Source organism: Canis lupus, chromosome 29 (assembly GCF_003254725.2).
Source record: "Canis lupus dingo isolate Sandy chromosome 29, ASM325472v2, whole genome shotgun sequence".
Classification (NCBI taxonomy): domain Eukaryota; kingdom Metazoa; phylum Chordata; class Mammalia; order Carnivora; family Canidae; genus Canis; species Canis lupus.
This window is the reverse complement of record NC_064271.1, coordinates 38,857,181-38,862,363: the sequence shown is the minus strand read 5'-3', so window position 1 is coordinate 38,862,363 and position 5,183 is coordinate 38,857,181. Positions and strand designations below refer to the sequence as shown.

The 5,183-nt window shown below is 40.5% G+C and overlaps 1 protein-coding gene across 1 annotated transcript in view; it reads right to left on the bottom strand.

Moving 5' to 3' along the window:
- Positions 1-5,183, bottom strand: part of CIBAR1 (CBY1 interacting BAR domain containing 1) — a 28,123-nt gene that overhangs the window by 13,660 nt on the left and 9,280 nt on the right. The window lies entirely within an intron of this gene.

Sequence of the window (5,183 nt, the reverse complement as noted above, 5' to 3'; positions counted from 1 at the left end):
TTTAAATGTTTCTTGCTCATGTCAGCTACTTTGCCACATACTACATTCCTGTCCCTCTGTTCTAGGAGTGACCCCTGGTCAAGATCCTTTCTGTAGGTCTGAAATTCCCTTGACACCCACCATTTAAATGATGACTTTTCCTATTAACATGGGAAACGAATGAGATTTAAAAAAAAAAATTATTTGAGAGAGCAAGAGAGCATGATTGGGGTGGAGAGGGAGAGGGAGAAGCAAACTCCTCACTGACCAGGGACCCCAATGCAGGGCTCCATCCCAGGACCCTGGGATCATGACCTGAGCTGCAGCCAGATGCTTAACCGACTGAGCCATCCAGGAACCCCACAATTTTTTTTTTTTTTTAAAGAGAAAGAACAAGAATGAGCAGGACAGAGGGAGGAGAGGTGGAGAGGGAGAGAGAGAGTATCTTAAGCAGGCTCTAAGCACAGCATGGAGCCTGATATGGGACCCTATCTCATGATCCTGAGATCATGACCTGAGCCGAAATTAAGAGTCGGAATTTTTAACTGCTTAACCAACCGAGCCACCCAGGCGCCCCAGGGGTCATGATTTTTCATTCACATTGTGTACAGTAAGTTCCATACCAACTTTGCTCAAATTTTTTGCAAGGTTCCTGTGAAGTCTTTTATCTAAAAATTGTGCTACCTTGCTCATTAATGCTGCTACCAAAACTCAGATGGACTTGTAAGTTAAACCCAACTCAACACAGTAGTACAGTTATCAGTAGTGCTCACTCATTTCTGCCCCCACAGAGGTTAAGGAAGGAGACAGAAGCTCTGTCCCCATCTGAAGCAGTAGCCTGATAACAGGTCCTATGTTTGTTTCTCTCAAAATTGAATGGCATCAATGATTACTTTTCCAAGAAATTTTCTCATAAACAGAAATGTGAGACATGCTAACCTCAACATAGGGTGACAGTAATTCAACTCTTTTTTAACTTGTCAGAAGGCTTCTAGTATGAGATTTGTGCATCCCTCTTTATCATAAAAGATCTCAAATGAGGCCTGACTTGGAAAAGAAACAATTTGATAGTAAGGAGGAAAGATGTAGAAAATGAGGTTTCAGAGCCTTGTTTGATATTGACCTCTGGAACCCATTTCTGGAAGTTTGTTAGAGGAGTCTAAATTTAGAGTATAGGTTGTCACACATGACATCATCTTGTATGTAGAAAATCCTAAGGAATCTACTAAAAAATTGTCATTGCTTATAAAGGAGTTCTGCCATGTTGCAGAACGTAAGATCATTGTGCAAAAGTCAGTTATATTTGTGTGCACTTGCAACGAACAATCTGAAAATGAAATTAAACAATTCCATTTATAATAGCATCAAGAATGATAAAATACTTAGGAAAAAGTTTAAGAAGAACAAAACTTATACTCTGAAAACTACCAATGTGGTTAAAATAAATTAAGGAATATTTAAATAAATGGAAAAATAGCCCATGTTCATGGAATAGAAAAATTAATGGTAAGATGGCAGTACTCCCCCAAGTGGATTTACAGATTGTAGGCAATCCCTACCAGAATCCCACCTGACTTCTTTATAGAAACTAACAAGCTGGGGAACCCGGGCAGCTCAGCCATTGAGCGTCTGCCTTTAGCTCAGGTCGTGATCCCGGGGTCCGAGGATGGAGTCCCACATTGGGCTCCCTGCATGGAGCCTGCTTCTCCCTCTGCCTGTGCCTCTGCCTCTGCCTCTCTCTGTGTGTGTGTCTCTCATGAGTAAATAAAACCTTAAAAAAAAAAAAAAACTGACAAGCTGATTCTAAAATTCATATGGAATTACAACAGATCCAGAATAGTCAAAACAATCTTTAAAAAGAACAAAGTAGGGGCAGCCTGGGTAGCTCAGTGGTTTAGCGCTGCCTTCAGCCCAGGGTGTGATCCTGCAGACCCGGGATCAAGTCTCACGTCGGGCTCCCTGCATGGAGCCTGCTTCTCCCTCTGCCTGTGTCTCTGCCCCTCTTTCTCTTTCTCTCTCTGTGTGTTTCTCATGAATAAATAAAATCTTAAAAAAAAATAAAAAGAACAAAGTAGAAGCACTCACACACCGTGATTTTAAAATGCATTATAAAGCAATGCTCATCAAGATAGTGTAGTACTGGCATAAGGATAGACCTACCTATAGATCAGTGAAAGTCCAGAAACAAAACTATGTCAACTGATCTTCAACAATAGTTCCAAGACTATTCAATGGCAAAGAATAGCATCTTTAATAAATGGTGCTTGGGCAACAGGACAGTCCCATGCAAAGAGATGAAGTTTATTCTTCAGCTCACACCATACATAAAAATTAACTCAAATGGATCAAAGGCTTATTATAAGAAACATTAAAACTATACAACTATTAGAAGAAAATAGGGATAAATCTTCAAGATCTCAGATTTGGCAGTGGATTGTTAGATATTACGCTGGAAACACATGCAACAAAAGAAACATTGGACTTCATCAGAATTACAAACTGTTCTGCTTCAAGGAGCACCATCAAGATATTGAAAAGAACCCTAAGAATGGGAGAAAATAATATCAAATCATAGATCTGAAAAGGGACTTGTATCCAGAATAAAGAATTTTTGCCATTCAATAATAAAAAGACAATCCAACTAAAATATGGGCAAAGGATCTGAATAGACCTTTCTTCAAGGAAGATACGCAAATGGCCAATAAGCATTAGCAGGGAAATGCAACTCGAAACCACAAGAAGCTGCCATTTCACACCCACTAGGATGGCTGTACTGCAAAAGTGATGAACAAGTACTGGTGAGGATGCAGAAAACTTTGAACCCTTGTTTTTTACTGGTGGGAATGCAGAATGGTGCAGGAAGTTTCTCAAATGATTAAATATAGGGATAGCATATGATCCAGCATTTTAAAAGATTTTATTTATTCATGAGAGACACAGAGAGAGAGGCAGAGGGAGAAGCAGGTTCCCTGCAGGGAGCCTGATACGGGACTCGATCCCAGGACACCGGGATCACAACCTGAGCCAAAGGCAGACGCTCAATTGCTGGCCCTGGCCCAGCAATTTAATTAGATATATACCTAAGAAAAATGAAAATCTATGTCCATACAAAAACTTGCACATGAATCATAATAACCAGAAGGTAGAAAACAACCCAAATGTCCATCAATTGATGAATGGATAAACAAAATGAAGTTATATCCATACAATGGGATATTTGGCCATAAAAAAGAATGAATTACACTGATAGAACACATACTATGACATTAAAGCATATTATAGCTAACATATAGCACACACATATATACAGCTAATAATGAAAGCATGCTAAGACAAAGAAGCCAGTCACAAAAACCATGTTATGATTCTATTCACGTGAAATGGCCAGAAGAGCCAAATCCAGAGATTTCAGATTAGTGGTGGCTGCTTAGGGCTGGGGTAGGGGAGGTAGGGGTGTGGGAGGCAGCAAAGTAGTAGGTCTTCCTGTGGCTGATGATAATGTTCTAAAATTGAGTGGTGATGGTTGCACCTACTGGAAGGCACTAAAAATCACTGAGTTGTACATTTTAAATGGGTGCATTGTATTGGTGTATGAATTCTATCTCAATTTATTAAAAAAGGTTTTCTTCATGTCTTACACTTTTGGTGACTACCAAGAGACTTCCTTCCAGGGGCATGATGAAGTAGGTAAAGAGAAAAGCTTGGAAGCCCTTTCCCTCTCTGCGCACCCTCCCGTCTGCGGTCCCTCTCTCTCTGTCCTAATGCTTCAGGAAATCCCAGGTAGTAGGAATTGCAGTTGGGAATTCTCCACTCTCTCTGTCCATTTTGTAACGGGTGGTTGCTTGGGGCATTAAAAACCTCTGTAGAGGTAGTCTGCTGCTGAACTGAACCCACAGATGAGAGACCCAGATTATCACATATAAAAGAAAATTTTGCAGGCATGAGGAGCTGGAGCGGTGCAAGGAATCAGGCTGCCATCACTGATGTAGCCTTCAGGTGGCAATGGAATCAAGCATACCTCACAAGTCTCCATTTTCATCATTCAGGTTAAAGCTAATTATTATTTTTTTTTAATTTAATTTTTTAAAAAATTTATTTATGATAGTCACAGAGAGAGAGAGAGAGAGAGAGAGAGAGAGAGGCAGAGGGAGAAGCAGGCTCCATACACCAGGAGCCCGAAGTGGGATTCGATCCCGGGTCTCCAGGATCATGCCCTGGGCCAAAGGCAGGCGCTAAACCGCTGCGCCACCCAGGGATCCCCAAAGCTAATTATTTTAATAACCTTCCTTCCTTTCTCCCTCAGTTGAAGAGATGATGTCAGCAGGTGTAAAACGTTATATCCTGCCCACACTCCCAACTCAGTAAACGGAGTCTGTCTCAGGGCAGCTTTCTGAGATGCCCTTCATGAGTAGCAATCTACTATATTACATACTAGAGGACAAAGTGAATTGAGAGGCCTTTAAAAAAAAGGTTTTTGGTCTTCAGGACCAAACCAGAGACTTCTGAGCATGGCTATCAGAAAAATCAAATTTCTGAGATCCTTTGAACCTGTGATGGGGGTGGGGTGCAAATGAATATTGTTTTGTGGATTATAAAGAGGAATGATGATAATATTGTATCAGATAGTGCTTATTTTATTGATAAGAATGTAACTTAGGGGCCCCTGGGTGGCTCAGTCTGTTAAGCGTCTGCCTTCAGCTGAGGTCATGAACCCAGGTCCTGGGATCGAGCCCCCGTGATGGGCTCCCAGCTCAGCAGGGAGTCTGCTTCTCCCTCTCTCTGAGCACTCCCACTCAGGCTCACTCTTTCAAATAAATAAAATCTTAAAAAAAAAAAAAAGGAACATAACTTTTGAAAGCAGGATGTTTTCTTTGTTAATGGTTGTAAAATGACAAGAATATTTTTCTTTGAAACTTGTTCCTGGAAAATTTGCAGTGAGCCAAAACACCTCCTAGATGATTTGTTTTAAAGGACTTAATATGGTCATAAGCAATCCTCCAAATCTTTCCAGGTGCCTATGAAAAAGTCACTGAACACCTTCTGAAGCATTTTTTTTTTTTTTTTTTTTTTTTTTTTTTTTTTTTTTTTTTTTTTTTTTTTTTATATTTTTTTTCTTTATTTATTTATGATAGTCACACAGAGAGAGAGAGAGAGGCAGAGACACAGGCAGAGGGCGAAGCAGGCTCCATGCACCGGGAGCCCGA